A 19,450-nucleotide genomic window follows, 5' to 3' on the forward strand; every position below is an offset into this window, starting at 1 on the left:
TACTATGATAATTCAGTTAGACAATTTTTTTTCTCTTAATACAGAAAAATTCAATTGAATAAATCAATACTTTCAATCGTAATTCTTCAAATGATATTTCTTATTGAACATTTTCAAAATTTGTTTTAGCGTATCGAAACGTAAACTTTGTTTGAAGCATGCACAGGCATTAGCCGCAAGCACACAATTTTGGCGTACGTACTGAAAAAATTTTGGTTTTTTTTTATGTCTAGAAGTTTTTACATGCATTATATTTATTATAATAAAACAATAAATTTTTTTCTTTGATATTTAAATAATTGATATACGATGATTAAAAAAAATAAAACATAACCATTAATTTTCTAATATTCAGGTTCATCTTTACATAAAATTTTATTAAGGATGACGTGGCGATGGGTTAAGACTCCGCTTCATACTGAGTTAGGTTTCAATCCCTTACCAATTTATTTATTTTATTTATATTTTTAATAAATAAATGAAAAAAACTATAAATAAATAATTAGACCCTTCACAAACAAAAATTAATGATGAATAAATATAAATAATAAAAATTAATAAAATTTTTTTCAATAATTTTTTATTATTTCAATTTTATTAAACTTTAATTATTTAAATAAAGTAATTGATTTGTATTAAACAATAATTTAATTGTTTGTAACTTTAAATTGTTTGAATGCAAATGGAAACAAGTACTACTTCCTACATGGCCGATAAACGGAGCCCATGATTGGTAGCCAAGCAAATGGCCATTAATGGGATAAAAATTTTCATCAAACATCGGTCAAACATATTGTGTATAACTTTAGAAGTTTATTCCTTAGTCTTGTCGTTCGCCAAGAATGGCCATTAATTAGTGTTGGCCAAGGCGTGGTGGGGATACTTTTTGAAGTTCCTTGGCGAAAATGATCTATCGTTTGCCAAAACCCATCTGTATGAAATAATAATTCGATTATTTCAGACTTTTTCTTTCTCCTTACCATTAAATTTATACCAAAAATTATTTCTCAAAAAATTTTCTTGCCAAGAAACAATAGAAAAAAAAAAATCAACAATATGGAGCATTAAAATTAAATGAATAAATAAATATATTTGTATTTGAATAATCATCTTCAAAAAAGTCTACCAAGTCTACGAGTGAACTTAATTACTACAAGAGAACAAAAAACTTCCGAAATATATATATCGCGCTCGTGGCTCAGTTAGTTAAAGCATAGGTTTAGTGTTGGTTTAGGTTTTCGGTCGAGAGTTCGCGCCCGGCGAGATGCAGGAAAAAAAAAACATTTATTATAAAAAAAAAACAGAGTTGGACTCGATAATCTATATATGCAATTGAAAAAAAAAATATTTTTTTTATTTTTATTTATAAAAATAATTGATTTCGCAAGTAATGGGCCAATCTTGGCAAATGTTAATGGGCCAATCTTGGCAAATTTTAATGGGCCAATCTTGGCAAATTTTAATGGGCCAATCTTGGCAAATGTTAATGGGCCAATAATGGCAGCCAATATTAGAATGGTGTAACGCGCCAGGCCTGGCGTATGAGTGGCCCATTAATGGCAGCCCATTAATGGCAGAATTTCGCCATGCATCGGCCGTTGCATGGCCGTGTTGTAGTCTCCTACACGGGTTTCTTCCTTAAATCTTGGAAAAACTACCAAAAATTTTTTGGAATTCCACAATGTGAAAAGATATAGTAATTTTCCATAAAAATATTGCAATTACACCGAATATATTGTAAACTACAAGTTTGTATTTTTACAAAGACGGTTGGTAAACTTACAAACCGTATAAGGAACCGTTACTATATATGACATTGTAATTTTACCAAAGACTACATGGAGAGAAATCCGCAGCAAATATTACTGTAGTGGTATCGTAAAATTCATAGCTGACGTCATTAAAGCGACTAATTCTCACTTATTATAATGATTATTATTATATTTCATCTAAATTTTTTACTGTAGTCTACCGGAATTTTTGGAAGTCTCGAGTTAATGGTATACTTTATGCCAGAAATTACTGTACTGTACAGCAGGTTTTCCCGCCAGATGACACGAATATTTATTAGAAATAAAGTGTGTTTCTAACCTCTTCTAAAAAATTTTATTGTTTTTATTTTATTCATGAATCTAAATAAAAATGCTGTGAAACACATGAAAATTATAAAATGGTTTATTTTTTAAAAATTAATAAACACGTTACATTTTTATTTTGATGTTTAAACAATAAGGTTTTATTTAATTTTTTGTGTTGTTTTTTTGTTTTGTTTTGATTAAAATTACTGTAATGTAGTAGGAAATTCTAGTCCATCCTGGTGGCCTCCCCACGCAAATTCTCAATTTCCAGTAGACTACAGTAAAATTTGTTTGATACTCTACAGCATTATTTGCTGCGGATTTCTCTCCATGTAGAGGAAAAAAACTTCCAAAGATTTTTTGGTAAAGCCACAGTTCAAATTTTTAACAGTGATATATACGGATAGAAAGAAAGAATTTATTTGTCCAATAATATAATAAAACTAAAAATAGTTTTTTTATCTGACTTTTTTCGGAATTTCTATAGCGTGCATGTCCAATTACACTTTTTTACCGTTCTTTCTCTTTTTTACTCCAGTTTTTTGTACGATAAAGCTCACTCTTTCATATTCAAAAAAACGACCTTATCAATTTGTGCTGCTGCCGGATTTTTCGATCTAGAAAATAAAAATAATAGAGAAAAAAAAAGAATACCGACACACTCTTACTGGGATTAAAGCTTATAATATATGAAAATTAATTTATAAAATACATATTAAATATTTGAAAAAAGTAAAAGAATATTCTGAATTTTGTTTTTGTCGGTACTGGCGGTTTCATTTCACATAATCGTTAAGACTTACTTTTGAAGCCATTCCGGCTAAAATAATAATTTTAGGTATATTATATATATTAGTGATTTCAATTTTTTTTCCAAGAATGTGCTGTTTACTATTTTAAAATGATTTGGACTGAATCAAACCATGTTTATATCTCGTATAATTTAAAAGTAAACAAAAAACATATTTGCACTTGACTCAATTTTAACAGAATAATAGTAATAAATAATTTTTTTACATTCCGAAGATACTTTGTTTATCCATAGCTTCGAGTAAGTTTGCATCTTCAAATTGATCAAAAATTTCGGGCTACTATTTTTGTTGATTCATTCGTTTTTCGTACGATGAAGTACATATGTAATTGTTGATTATTCTCTATAAATCCACTTTTCATTTTCTACAAAGTACTAATTTTTTATTTATATGAGTATTGTTGGTTCATCAATGAATATTAAAATATTCATATATATATATGTATATATATATATATATATATATAGGGGGAAGCGGGGCAAAATGGAACACTTAAGGAAAAAATATAAATCGATGTATGACAATAGTATTTTCCGATTAGTTTTTCTCACTTATTAATAAAAAAAACATAAATAATTTTTAAAAATTAAAAAAAAAAATTATTATAAATTTATTTATCGTTGTTTAATAAAATGTGATATTAATCACAAAAATTAATTTGTTTTTATTTCTCTTCATTCATAATTACGAACAATTGCTTTTAAATTAATTTATCACCATTTTTCTCGACGAACAAAAAAAAACATATAAAATATAATTTTCTTTGTTCTTAAAAAAAATGCTCAAAAATTTTTCTAAAAATTTTTTGTTTCATTGCATCTATTTTCTTCCGGCTTTTTTAATTGAAGAGTGACGAAAAAATGAAAAAAAATATGAGTCGAAATATTTTTTTGGGTGTTTCATTTTGCCCTGCCGTTCCATTTTGCCCCGCTTTCCCCTATAAATTTATATTCAAGTAAATAATTCAAAAAATGTAATCATCTACCTGGTGGATCGATAACCTTGAAATTTTATAAAATTTATTAAAAATATAAATTTATAAAGGTACTTACAATTACATAAGGTACCATAAGTCAGTACTTACAATTATTTGTTAAAATACAATGATTTTAGATTTCAACACTATCACTTTATAGTAATTATCATTCTCCAAAAATTGAACAAAAGTCAGGTCATGTACTTGAACGTACGTATGGCAATGAAAATTGTGTAAATGCCAAAGAAAACGAGAGCGCCTGATTAACTCATTAGCTGAATTTACAATATAATATGCATATAAATAAAAAAAAATAAATAAGGGTAATAACCCTATATGTAATTTTATCTTCATAAAAATTTTTTTTTAAAGAATTTTGTCGGATATTTATAATTTATCCAAACAAACAAAATAATTTTCAGGTTTTTTGATTTTTTTAAATAAATTATTATGTCAAATGCTTGTTCTGAAACAACAGTACATTCATCAACGGCATCTATAGTTATTTGAAAAGTTTATAGGATAAATTTAGTTTTGATTCAACCGTTAGAGGGCTCTCAATTTTTAATCAATCTAAAGTCGATATTTACGTAATATGTAACTACTGTGGGTGTATAGACGACAGTCTGATCCCTTTTCTCTTTTTTCTTGATAAAAAAAAAAAAAAAAAAAAAAAAGTCGATATTTATGGAAGAGATATTCGTTAGAAAATTTTCCAACATTAGTTTCATAGGTCAAATAGATATTCACTAGCAAATTACTTTCTATCAAAAGTGTATACATTTTTCAGTCACTACAGATAGCTATTCACGACATTTAATTCAACCAACATGGACAGAATTCTACCAGGGACGATACGATACGATACATTATACACCCGACAATATGAAAAATTGACGATCGTATCGTATCGTATCACGGCAACTAGTATATGTGTATGTACAACTGCTCTCAGTGCATGTACATTCATTTTTAGGCTGACATTTTTAACAGTAATTCATATAGCTTAATATTTCTGCAATAAGAATTATTGAATAAGTCATATTTTGTTTCGATCAAGACTAGTAACTTCTCAATGAGACATAAAATTATATGGTTGAGAATATAACTATACGTAACATGAGATGCGAGCTTCTCTCTATATCGTGTGCTTCTTAACAATACGTTTCATAATATATAAATAAAGACTTCATCTTGCAGTATAGTAAGAATAATATGTAAGTTTATAAATATATATATATTACAAATGATGAGAAACTTCAAGTCAAATCTACTGAATTCAAAGTAATAATAGTGTTGTTGACGTCGTTTTTTGTACTGATTCCTGTATCTATAATATATATTTCAATAATTTTTCATACTCAATAGCCAGAGTTTTTACAAAAGTCTGTATGTGGTATATACTTTTTACTATAGATTCACCAAACATGCATCTTTCTTTTTAGAATCTTTCAATAGAAATAATCTTTCTCCGAATCAATTGGAGATGTAATATAGAATTAATTGGAATTGTAATAAGATGTTGTAATTATCTATGTGCATCTAAAAAATTATATATGAAATATAAAAAAAAAAATTTTTTTTTCAGTCATTTTGTATTAAAAACCGAATTTGTGTCTTAATAATATTATCAGTTATTGTTAATCAGTTTGAAAAATATTTTTGCAATTTTATATAGCATTAAGTGATTTTTGCTTACCAATTTAGAACTGTACAGCCACGACTGATGCGATAAGCGGAGATACGGTCAAGGCCTTATTGCAGCCGGCGTCCGTTCCCTTTTCGACACGCTGGATAGCCACAGAATGCCGGGGTCACTGTTGCAGCTATAGATATACAATACAGCACTTGCAACACTGCTTGTATACTTTTCATTTCACTTTGTCCCTCTCCAAGCGATTCAAGGTTCAACTTTAAAATTTCCGAGGGCATCGCATAAAAAGGTTGCAATTTTCCCTTCCCATAAAATTTCGGTCAGTAATTTTAGCAAATTATAGTGACTTTAGTATGGTTGCTTGTGAACTGGTTCCGGTGCATCAGACAAAAACGTTGTGCTTATCGAAATAACTGACCCACTCTTGGTATGACCTTGTGTCTTTACACAAAGATATTTTTAGTGTATAACACATCAGAAATGTATATATATGTACGTATTAAATCTAAAAAAAAAATTTTTATTCATTATCATAAAATATCAGTTTTGCCGGTTATATATAATTTTTATAAAAATTGAAAATGATAAGTGAATTTGTGTTTTGCGTTGTCATTTTTTAGAGCCTAATCAATTTCAAGATTTATTCGGAAAGTTAAAAATTTATTTTTTCGATAGAAAAAAAGTTCTAAAACTAATATTGGTTCGAATAAAAAAAAGAGAGGTAGGTGAAGAGCAAACCAAAAGTGAGCGTCATGTTTCGGCACGAATCTAACGCCCGTGAAGATTTTTGTGGCTTAGACTCCGCCTCCTACTATAACCCGAACCATTCTAAACAAGTGGCTCTAAAATGGCCGACTGAATTTAGACGTCACAGAGGATTACTTACGTATTGAACAATATATAAATATCTGAATACGAACAAAAATTTATGGAATCTTCTCTATGTTTACGGTCATGGATGCCACTGATTTTTTCAAACATGTTTTTTTTTATATATTTGTTTTCAAAGTTAATAAAAAAAGTTGTTACGATTATTTTCATAAAAAAAAAAAAGAAAAGTTCTAATGAATATTGTTGTTTTTGATCAATAAACTTTTATTAAAAGTTAGTATTTTTTATTGAAAAATCGATGGTTAATTTTCTTTACTCTTTTGCTAACTTTTATTAGACATTTTTTTGCTGTGTATATGACAAATGAGAAGATGAGTTTTTCTTTAAATCTTTAATTCAGTGTCATATAGTTGAGTTTGATTTACACCTTAATTTTATTTGCAGGTGATACTCGGATTTTGTTGTAAATATTGAGAAGCAGGAGTATTTTGCAGTTATGTAAGAATGACGTATGCTCATCTTTGATATGATCTAATAAAAACATTCATTTTTAATCAAGTCTTTCTATTTTAAAAATGACTTCTTTTTACGAGTGACTTGAGCGCGAGAAAATCTGATCATCATTAAGTGTGGGTCTTCTTATAATTTTTTTTTTTTTTTCTATTTTTCGTTACGAAAAATAGTTGTTTTAAGAGACAGAAAGAAAAGAGCTTCATTTTCAGATTATTCTATGCAACATAATGTATATTATTATGCTCATAATACTCTCTTTCAACTTTGCATACATGTATTAGGCTAGCTAAAGAGGCCTTAAAAAGCCGTATACTTCCATGATTACCGTGGGCGGATATTTTTCGGAGTGTTTCTTGGGCATTGGTTCTCTCCATTGGCCAGAGAGAAGAGAAAGGTATACACATACAATAGTTCAACAAAACTCATATTAGACGAATATATCTAATTATGAAAAGCTTATAATGCATATAAGTAAATAAATGTGAAGAACATACATCAGAAAATGACGTCAACCTTGAAGGTTCGCGATGGAACGTAACTAAAAGCACTGGGTAATCTATAGCCAATATCTGTCCTTTTAACCTAAAAGTTTTTATTATGTAAAAAATGATAACATTTTGATCATAAAATTTGCTTCATAAACTGGATAAGCTTCCAAACTTTCCTATTATTATTGACAGTTCTAAAACCTCTATTGATAGACAATACTATAGTAATGTCTTCGATCTGCTAAGAATGCTTTGCAGTTTGGCGAAAGAAAGATGGAAAATTCAGCAAGTATATTTGTGGTAAAATATTGCAAGACAGTGTTGTAAATGCATCGAGTCGTCTTCTATTAAAAGTGTCATGGCCATACGAAATGTTCGTGAGCATGCCAACATGAAAGAAACTTCGGTGTGCATATTTGGCGCATGCGCAAAAGCGTAGAAAGGGGCCTTTCCCCCTTACTTATTATGAACGTGAACGTACGGAGCGACTCAATATAAAACATCTACAAAAAAAAAAATACCACTCACAAAATTCTGGGAAATCCTTGAACAAAATAGAATTGAAGAAAATGCAGAAAACAGGAAGAAAGAATTTATTATTGTTATTATTATTATTATTATTAACTCCTGCAAAAATCGTTTATCAAAATTATATATATATATGTGTAATTAAAAGGATGATTTTTTTACATATAGAATATGCATCACGTTATATTAGATAACCATATTAAAAATATTTTGGGGCCAGAATTTTTTTTTTTTCTACTGACGGAAAAAACATAGGTGCCAAAATGATTTTGGCACATACGTGCGTACATATTGTCATATTTATGTTTAAAAATTCAAAGTCTTGTTGGATCGGTGTGTCAGTAGAAAATGGATAAGCGATAAAGCATTTTAAACGTATATATGTATACGTGATGGCAAATAGGCATACAGTGGGCTAATTTTTTCGCGTTAGTGTATGTAGTATATTTAAAGTATGTTCAAAAAGAATGGAGTTGGCAATGACAATAGTGGCGGTGGTAGCAACAACGAGTGACGGCAAGTGACTAAGGGGCAAGGGGTACATCGGATAGCGACGCTTCTAGCGCGCAAGTCGTACTGGTGGACGCGAATGCAGTTACGGGAGCGCAGTGCGACCCAACGCAACTCGCGAATGCACAGTCAGCTAGTACCGAAATAATAATCAAAAAGATATTTTGATTCTAGGATATTACAATATTTATAAAAACATGGAACAAAAGAAAAGCTTGGGTAATACACTGAAATTGAATTAAGAATTTATGAGAAAAAAGGTTTTCATATTTTATAGTAGAAGTTACCAGTGATTTTGTGTAAAAGAAGTGTGTCAATAAAGTGTAAAAATGGAATGAGAAAAAAAAAAATGGAAAAAAAGTGGATTTAGAGAAAGACTGCAGTTATTCTTTTATCTAAAAAGCAAAATTCAATTATGAGAATAAAAGTTCACCGGTTAGCACAATTTCCATTTTTCAATTTTTTTGCCGGATAATGCGAAATTTTGAATTATACTTAAGTGAGTAAAATAATTTTATTCATTGTGATCAAAAAAGTTTTATTTTTTATGTCTGTTGTTGATATTTTTTTCACCGGTTTTGTGCCACTGGATTTGAAGTTTTTACTTTAACACCATGAATAGAAAAATTCATCTAGGTTTATTGTAAGAATCATTGTGGTGACAATAACATAATAAGAGCGTCTTTTTTTTCGCTGATGTATCGTGATTTTGCGCAAGCATTATTTTCTACCCGACGGCGGGAAAGCAATATTACGAAAAAAAAAAAAAAAAATTATAAATGAATGAATGATATTAAAATGAAGAACAATAATGACTAAACAGAATTAAAGTTTCGCTTTATTGATCAATGTATGTTGATAATACTCAAGCTATAATAATAGTAATTGCAGTAATACAAAAAATGGAATCTAAAAAATTATATATCATGCATTTTCTTAACGGTGCGAAACGACTAGGCATCGATTAATTTTTTGATTTGTTGCTATATTGTATGAACAATAATTGAATATGTCTTTCAAGTTTTTCAATCCCGGGTGTAACCAATAAGCCAAATTTCGAGTTCCATTCTAGTACGTTTATTGAGAGCGAAATAATTATTTACCATATACGATTGGCTTTTGGAGGAGAAAGACCACAAGTTACGTTATATGTGGGTATTATTCTAGCTATAAAACACAAACATCCTGACAATGAAAAAAAAATTTTTTGAAGATGGTGTGAGACAGAAAAAGAGAGAGCTAGAGAAGGCTAAGGTGGGAGAAAAAGGATCGAAGAATATAGTTGAATGATCAGTGCATGTTAGTCACAGTATGTGTAAGGTTTGAGCTATAGTATTGGATTAAAAGCATATATGAATAGAAAAATAATTAAATAAATCAGTAAATGAAAAAAGAATACATGAAAATAAAAAAAAACTGAATATATATATATATATATATATACATAAATAACTAGATTATAATCAATAAATAAATTAATGAATGAATAACAAAATTTCTGTGCCGTGTAACGATTCTTTGAAAACAAAATGGCGGACTGCTTCTAAGACCAATGAAGTTAGTCCGACTATTAAATATCCAGTGATTAACGAAGTTCCTTTGTTTGATTTTTTACTTGTTTGGATTGATAATTTGCGTTTCAAAGAGTTTTCTTCTGATGTACAAAATCGAGAAATTCTATCTATTAAAATTATCGTCATGGATATCTTTAAACTGACTAATTTCACACATTTTTTCCCACTGTTGATATATTTTTATATTCTATTACGAGTCCATTTAGAATATATATGAAGTATATTGTATATTTTGTTTACATAAATGTATACTGAGTGAGAGTGAAAAGCGAGAGTGTGGATCGTGGCTGTGCCACGTGCGCGTCGAAGCTTATCGTGCCTTCAATATATATACACATATATGGGGCAGAATATCTGAACTGGACCATGTCAAGACTCTGACCTTTTCGAAATCATTCAACAACTTTTTTTTAGGTTTTGGGTGGATCCACAAGAACTTCTAATATTCCGAAATTTTGACGGCTCTTCTTACCCTCTTCAGAGAATAAAAGTTTACGTTTTTTTTTCCAAAAAAATATGCATTCAACATTTGGAGAGTCATTGTTTTCAAATTTGTTTTTTTTGCTGACTTTTCATATATGTTAAAAAATATAATCGTCGATTGGATTTTTGTTATGGAACGAGAAACTCTTATTTGTATTCCATTTTAATTTTAGTCACATTTCCGGGATGAATCATGCGAGTACACGTTAAAAAAAAAATATATATATATTTCAGAAACATTTAGAATACAAGAAGCAATTAATTACTTTCCAACATCGATTTGACATTTTGATATATATAGTACAAACAAACTGGTTTATAACAATTGAAGAATTCTTAAAACGAAACACGCAAACTGTGAAAATTTAATTATTGCTTCAGGGTGTTTAGTTTTAGAACAAGTGTATAACTTACGCAGAATACTCAAAAATAATGATTTTTAAAGATTTTCACGTGTGCCGTCACTTTCCGTCACTTTTACTCACTGTCCGCTCCACCAGTGAGAGAGTTGAGTACCAGTTCCATGTTTCTTTAAAATATAATAATAGAATGTTTTAAAATTTTGCATAAATAGTTAGATTTTCCGATTCTAAAAACGATGTTCATTTTTTCATGTTTATCAGTCAAATTTTTCATAATTGATTAGTAAATATTTTTTTTCACATTGGCTATTGTGTGAAAAAATCTGGCATATCCGTGTTAAGTCTCTAATCCTGTTATTTTTATCAAATACACAATCTTTTATAATTGTAACAGCATGAATCAATAAAATCATAATTATATAAGCATTGGTAATGTTCTAATATTTCTTTCACTACAGGCGTATAGATTATGTGAATCTTACGAGTCTCGATATAGCTATATCCTGGCTATATCCAGCTGGCTGAAATAACAAACTGATTGTCTTGTCTCTTTAGCTATCCTGTACCTCATTGCTGCAGCTAAAAATTTTTTTCCGTGCATTACTGGCAGCCATCATCATTGGTGAAATGCTAGGCTATTTTGTATTCTTTTACATGAGTATACTAGAGGTCGAGTTTTACTGACCAAGCAAAACATTTTCATATGTCGATCAATCAATAAATAAGTAATGAATTCAAACCTGAATAAAATAAATGTGGTAACGTACAGCTGGTGATGCGTGCATTCAACTATACACATACAGTTAAGAATTTGCATTTTTACCTACACTGTTGTCGCTTCTTTGATCAGCTGCCGCCCGTCATCTCTACATTAAATTTGTACACCACCCCCTTAAAGTTGGATGTAAATTGCAAAATCGAACGACTTTTTTGTGCTTAAAAAGGAACACGATGACCCAGGCTTATGAAAAATGAAATGGTGTCCTATATGCCCTCAATGTATGCGGTGGCTATCTCGTCAAAAATATTCCCTTACACGGAGAAAAATTTACATTTTTTTTAATATAATACCATAGAAATTTTTGCGTTGTGTTACAGTAAGCTGGAACCATAAGAGCATCATATTAAATTTTGAGACAGACCATAGCAATTTTCATTGAAAAACGCCACTTACTGGCCGTGTGACCTTCCGCGGTGTACCATAGTAATTCTTGCGATGGGCAAACGCAAAATTTATTATGTTTATAAACGCTCGTAAAAAAATATTGTAAAAAAACATTTCAAGCCTAGGATTTGAACCCCATATCATCGGGATACAAATCCTACGAGTTATCCGCTGCGCCACAACAACGTATCTGTAAGGGAAATATTATTTGTTTTACATTAACAATTTGAAAATAAGCAAAGTCACGCCTGCGCAGTCGACTAAAAAGTGGGGGCAGTTGACATTTCTGAGTCCTTCATCAATTTTGCTATGGCCCATTGTAATTTTAAATATGTTGCTTTGTATTTGTTAGTGACACCTACAGGAAATCCAAGAAAGTTATTAAAATTACTATGGTAGGTTGTAAATTTTCAGAGGATCATTTTAATCATGTCCATAACAACAAAGTAAAATTTAGAAATAAACAGAGCAAAAAAAAAAAATATATTTTTTGCTATGGTGCAATGTAATTTTTAGACTGGATTATTTTAAATTTTAAATTTGGTATCTGTAAAAATTTCTTTATGCGTTGTAATTTTTTCATCGGGGAATAGCAAAAAAAAAACATGACAAAATCGCTATGGTACATTTTAATTTTTCAAGACTACAATTGTTTTTTTTCGTTGAAATGACAGTAAATTTTTTAATAATCATAATATGGTTCTATGGTAATGTGGCACCATAGTAATATTGAGTGAAAATTTTTCTCCGTGTAGCAGTAAAAAGTCGAATTGTGAAACGCTGCAATCACTATAGCAATAAGCAATGATTAGCAGTTGCATTGCTAATATTAATAATTTATCCCATAATATTGAAATTAATCAAAAAAAAATTAATTGTCAACTATAAAAAAGAGAAATATTGTATCACTGTGAATATTAAAATTAATTAATAGAAGCGAATTATTAAGGTACATTCTTGGATAGATTTGTGGGCTTATCCTGAATAAAATCCTATACTTTTTACATTGACGATTAAGTAGTGCCAACCCCAAAAGCTTGAAATTTTCGTGATAATTTTTTAGACATTCCCAATAAAAGTTTTTTGGTGATCGTCACTAAGATGCAACATAACCTGCTGTAGGTAAGAATGTACCTTAACTAAAAAAAAATAAAAAAAAAACGAATCTAAGCTGTTATTCGTACTCTTAATTTACCCAGGTAGAATTTCGCGGTAATGGATTGACTTAACTTAAGTCACTTAAGCTACCTCGACAATATGTCATCTCGACATTGACAATTTGAAGCCAACAGTTACACTTTTCACCGTAAGTTCGGCATGCCAAATATATTGTAAGGAGGTATAGGTTAGAAATCAGAGTAGAAATTTGTTCAAGACAGCCTGAACACTGATCTAGGTCTGATCAGGATATGGTAGGGCTTTCCCGATTCAAGTAATTCTATCACATCCTGATCACTCTGGATCAGGCTAACATGTAACATCCTTAATAGCGATAGCTTCAGCCAATCCGGATCAGGGCTTAATCAAGGTAGAAATATTTGAAAAATGAATAAATTCACGTCATAAGATAGGCTTTTAGAAAAAATATTTTGTACTAGTTACGTACTTACGTATTTAATACTGTTGTAGACAGTAAACTACGTCACTCGTGGCGCATTGGTCACTCTCAGCTTTTACTTGAGGTTTCTCTCTCTTTTTCGTTTCCAGCGCTGCATATGGCACTTAATTGAACTATATAACTACTACGCCACTAGTTACTTTTAATGCTAATAGCTGCGTTCTTTGGCCAGTTTTTTGTAGCGCATTCTGACCGCGCAGTTGCGCAGAAATCGAGAAATCAAGTAAAAATTTTGAATTACGTATGTGTGAAAACTCACACGAACAAACAACCTACAAACGCACGTGATTTTTCAGCTACTGCGCGTATGCGTGGTCATGATGCGCGAAAAAAAGTCAAAGAACACGGCCAATATATTTCCGCGAGACAGGAAACTCTGTTGCCATAAAGCAATTGTCAGCCAGCATGGCTACAGATTTTTTTATTTATTAGAGCTTCACGAATTTTTGTCACGAAACGGCTAATAATTGACTGCTAGTCTCAAAGTACTTAATATCTAGTGTAATATCAACGAATAGCTATAGACATTCCTAAGTGATTATGGAGACGACTATTTCAGGACACCTGAGTCAAAAATGATCAATAAAAATATTATAAATTACACTTGTTAATAAAAATTGATATTGATAAAATTTTCAATGCGAAATACTAAGAAAGTTATAGAGAAATCATGAATTTTTTTTTCTGCAAGGGTGGATTTTATGACGAGATCTTTCTAATTGAGGGTTAAATTTTTTTATCTCTCTTAGAAATTTGTGAGTTTAAACGATGAAATTGGTCTTTTACTCGCAGGTTTCATAACTCTCTCAAAAATATTAGTGTCAAATCCTTCTTTTTTCAAAACTCTGGAGCCAAGGATATACTCAAACATTTTTAATGAATATTTTTTTAACCAGAAACAATTGTTTATAGAAATTGATAGCATTCCCTACTTTTTAGTTACTATAACCTTGAAAGAATTAAATTAGAGACTTTTATGGCTATACCCAGGTAGGAATCGCCGTAACGATTGTAACAGGTTTGGTACAAACTTGATTGCCAACCCTTGAGTCCCAAGTTTGTGTCGAGCCTGTTACGATGGTCTGATCCTAGGCTTTTACAAGGCCTTGAAAATCAGTCTTTAAAAAAGCTTGTGTCAAGATTGGATTTTAAGTTTGACACAAGCTTGTAATTCAAGACTGTGTTTCAAGCATGTACCAAGCGTGACACAAGCTTGATATACCAAGCGTAAACATGACATATTTATTTCGATTCATCAGGCATTTTAATTGTGTCAAGCCTGTACTTTTTTGTATTACCCGGCCTCACACGAGCCTTGTGTCAAGCTCGTTGTATCAAGCTTCACACGAGACTTGACTTGTACATATATTCAATTAAAAAAAAAAAAAATTATAATATTTAGATCTATAGAATAAAAATAGAAATGTTATATAGCAATTATTAGGTTTTGACTATCGTGCCAGGCTGTTACAAGGACTGTGTATTAAGTCTCGAATAGATTCATTCATATCAAAAATTTTTTGTGAGTCTTTTATAAATACCCCGGTGGTTGACGTGATAGAGCATTGGAATTCCACGTGAGAGACCTAAGATCGATCCCCTAGTACGCCGTTTATTTTCGCTCAAATTATTATCATTAATTCAACTTGTATCGCGTAAATAATAACCATGTCATAAATAATAAATTAATAATGATAAATATTTATATTTATTTATATTTTTTTTTGCAAGACTGTGTCAAGCTTGGATTCAAAGCTTGTGTCAAGCCCGAGACACAAGTTTGTGCTAAGCTTGGATTCGAAGCTTGACACAAGCAAATACATGGTTATCATTCCAGGCTCTTACCAAGCTTGACACACGCTTAGTATCCAAGCTTAACATAAGCTTCGAAGCCTCGAATTCAAACTTGACACAAGCTTATCCTAATCGTCGATTCCTACTTGGGTAATAACGGTGAAGATGGACGTCAGTGTTGAAGCTTGGAAAAAATAAGAAGCTTCTGTGGTCTAGAGGTTAAGGCAGTTGCCCAGATAAGCAAAAGACTCAGGTTCGAATCCTAGGGGGTCACTGCTTATTTTTTTCAAGTATCTAATTTTCAAAAATGGCTTTTCTAGACATGGCTCCTGCGAATTTTATATAGGGAATTTCCTAAGACTGATATAAACTTTCTAGATTGATTTGTTAAAAAGATGTTGTTGTTACCAACAATCACCAATCTTTTTTTTTGTAAGTTATTTTTTTCAATAAAAAGTTAGTGTGCATGCACTGAGACTAAAATATTTTGTGATCAGAAAGTTAGTTCTTCACATATGTATATAATATATTCAAATATATATGTATATATCTTATTCTCTTTAATGTAAAATATATTTTTAATTAAAAAACAATGGGTGCATTCCTTTAATAAAAAATTTTTTTTCGTTTTGCAATTTCGCCCTGTAATACCCGCCAAAATTTTATAGGAAAAAGCTGTTTCGTGTAGTAGCAGTACTGGCACATGACATTATTTTTTTTGGCTTCCAATTATTAGATGGATAACTGTTCAATGTTTATATCAAACTGAAATAAATAGAAAATTGACTTGTTGTGATTGTTTGTTATTGTCACATAGCTCATACCACACATTATCGTAAACTGTAAAGGCTGGAATAATGCATAGAGAAATTTATCACTTTTGTCGTTTTTTCTGTTTCTAGTTTTTAGTCGGTATTACAGGGCGAAATTGCAAAACGAAAAAAAATTTTTTATTCAAGGAATGCACCCAATAAATATTGTTTAATTTTTTTTTTAATTAAAATATTTAGTTTGTATCAAACGAAACTCCCGATAACTCATCATCATCATCATTAATATAATTTTCTTTTTCTTTAACATTTGGTTTATAATATAAAGTACTTGTAGTCATACGTGAAAGCATTTCTTTGGATGGCTTAAATTTAATGCAATTTCAATTGGAAATAACATGTTGACTAGCTAATAATTTTCCACGCATTGTTGGTACAGCTAATTTATTTCTTATTTTTGTTTTAGCCAAGCTAATTTTACTGAAAGTTCTCTCACTATCAGCATTACAACTAAATTATGGTATATGGTAAAGTCGTTATGGTATATGGTATGGAAGATCAAAATATGGTAAACATACCATAATTATGGTATGGTTGGCAACGCTGCTTGGAGTTCCAAGAGCCCCGGGTTCGAGTCCTCGTCGGGTTCGTGTATTTTCGTTTATTCAAGTTGTCAAATCAAAAAACTTAAGGTTTTAAATACTTTAAATAATAAAAATAAATCAATTATATTTTTTTCCAAATTTTGCTTCATATCTGAAATCGAACCTTGAGATTGGCAAATATATAGTGAACATCTTCAGCTTCACCTCGGCTTGACTCGAGCTTTAGAGCAGGATAATCAGGCTTGCCCCGGACTTATGCCCATCGTCAATTCCTACACCGAAAGAATTTTTTTTATATTTTATAAATTACCACTATTACCAGTAGTGGATAGCGTGTCAATTTTTTGATATATACACTGAGAGAAATATTAACTAAGAATTACAAACGTAAAAGAAAAAAATACAAAATAAATAGTAAAAACTGCGTTCCCCCGTCATTTATAAGAATTATTCGTATATTGATAGATAATTTTTACAATAAAATTATGTAAAAAATCTGGCCATTGACTATATATACACTACTAAGCCATAAAATTTACACAATTTTATTGTAATTTCTGTTTAAAAAAATGACTAAATTCACGACACTCACAAGTAAATTCTAGCAGACTGAGAATTTACCCACTACCGGTTTTAGAATTTACTAAATTTTATTACAAATTTTATTTAAAAGTTGGACATTTTTTGTGTTAAGTTAGGCAGTTTGTGCTAGATTCACGGAGAATAGCAATCAATTCCCGGCAACATTTTTTCTTTTCTGTTTACACGCTCAAAACTCGAAAACTAATTGTTAAATAGAAAAAAGTTATTCTTGATAAATTGTTTAGAAATAAATAACCAACAATAAACCTCGCTTAACCCCATACCTAGCTTCAACAGATAAGGCTGTAGAAATGCTTGAAATTACATGACAGTTCAATCATTTGTTCAATCGGTCGGCCATCTTTGTGTTATTTCGCCCCACAAACAGAATTTTTACAAAGCTATATAGTAAAAAATATTTAAGTCTATGCTAACTTTTATATGTCTACATGATAATTTTTATTATATATATAAGAATATTTATTAAATTGTGCAGTATTTTTTATTCAACCATATAATAATTTTTATTGTTTTCACAAAACATGTATGTCTTTATTTTAATTAACTCATAACTCATTATCTAAGAGATTAATCAAAAAAAGTAATTCTTTATAAATTGTTTAGAATTGAATTTTCAATAATAAACTTCACTCAACCCCATGTCCATCTGCAATAGATAACGATGTATAGAGGCTTGAAGTAACCCAATAATTTTTTGACATTTTACACATTTTACATAATTTTATTGTAGAATTCCGACTCTCGCGGCCAGTCCCAGAATTAAAACAAAAATTACAAAGTACTATAGTAATTTCTATTCAACCATGATTTTAATTTTTAGTTAAAATTTCTCTCAGTGTACTTATGTTTTACATTGGAAGCCTTTCTCTAATACATTTGTCCGAGAGCCATTGCCAATCTCAAAAAAATAAAGTTTTCATTTTTTTTTTCGTTGGAACAATAAATTTTTCCGACAATTATTATATTATTAAGTATGTTATTTATGGAATGGTGTTATCAATTTTACAGAAAGTAGAAAATTATTTTTGAAGTTCTTAAAGCCAACCCAATACATTCCAAGACAACTTTGACAAAGACAAAATTTAGGTGTCATCAATATGTCAATCTCATCAAATTCGTTAATCAAGGCCTGATTTTTTGTGTGAATTTCTTTTCGAATTTCATGAAAAAATTATATTTATATTTAATCCGCGACAAAATTTGAGGCCCCACTAGCGTTACGCTGAGCATCACACACTCTGTCACACGCTCCATTACACGCTCGGTCACAAGCGGATAAAGAAGGGAGAATTACATAGAGAGAGTAGGGAAGCTGGCAAGCATACAACTATAGCGTATGACAGCGTACAAACTCGGAGCGTCAGCTGGTTTGTGTGTATGCGTGTGCGACTTGAAACTTCTTTTTTTTATTTAAATATTATTAAACAGTATACCTAACTGAGTATAGATCATATCCAAAATATTAATATTGATATCGTAATTAACATTATTATTATTCTTATAAATATTATCCCACACGGAAAAAAAATATATAATTTATATATAAAATTATATATAACAATTATATATAAGATTGGGTGAAAAATAATTATTTTTTTTTAATTAATAAACACGTTACATTTTTATTTTGATATTAAAACAATAAGTTTTTATTTAATTTTTTGTGTTGTTTTTTTTTTTTTTTGTTCGAAATTACTGTAGTGTAGTAGGAAATTCTAGCCGATCCTGGTGGCCTCCCTACACAACTTCTAAATTTCCAGTAGACTACAGTAAAATTTGTTTGATACTCTACAGCATTGTTTGCTGCGGATTTCTCTCCGTGTGTCTTTTTATTATTTATATTATTGTTATTATCTAAAGGTTGATTCCGAGTCGCATTACCGAACCAATATTTATGCCACGAAGGGCCCGTATATTAATAACGCTATTTTTTATTCCCGTGTCCTGAAATTTTTGTGGCGCCACTGATGAAAAAATCAAGTTCTTTAGTAGTATGTGTGTGCACGGCAACACACTAGCAAACAAAGTTTGCGTCGTACACCAAAACCATGCTTGTGTTCATGCCTGTGTGCCGCGCATCTAGCAA

At 30.2% G+C, this 19,450-nt stretch overlaps 1 protein-coding gene across 5 annotated transcripts in view; it reads left to right on the forward strand.

Moving 5' to 3' along the window:
- Nucleotides 1–19,450, forward strand: part of LOC122859541 (mushroom body large-type Kenyon cell-specific protein 1) — a 119,655-nt gene that overhangs the window by 9,700 nt on the left and 90,505 nt on the right. The window contains exons 1-2 of one of the 5 annotated variants that reach the window (XM_044163191.1): nucleotides 8,150–8,889; nucleotides 16,623–16,848. The exons of 1 other annotated variant lie outside the window; for it this stretch is intronic. The gene's annotated coding sequence lies outside the window, so the exon portion shown is untranslated. Of the gene's footprint in view, nucleotides 1–8,148; nucleotides 8,890–16,622; nucleotides 16,849–19,450 lie in introns of those variants that run through there. 3 more of the 5 variants (XM_044163192.1, XM_044163193.1, XM_044163189.1) reach the window with 3 other exon arrangements.

Source organism: Aphidius gifuensis, linkage group LG6, assembly GCF_014905175.1.
Source record: "Aphidius gifuensis isolate YNYX2018 linkage group LG6, ASM1490517v1, whole genome shotgun sequence".
In the NCBI taxonomy this organism is placed as follows: domain Eukaryota; kingdom Metazoa; phylum Arthropoda; class Insecta; order Hymenoptera; family Braconidae; genus Aphidius; species Aphidius gifuensis.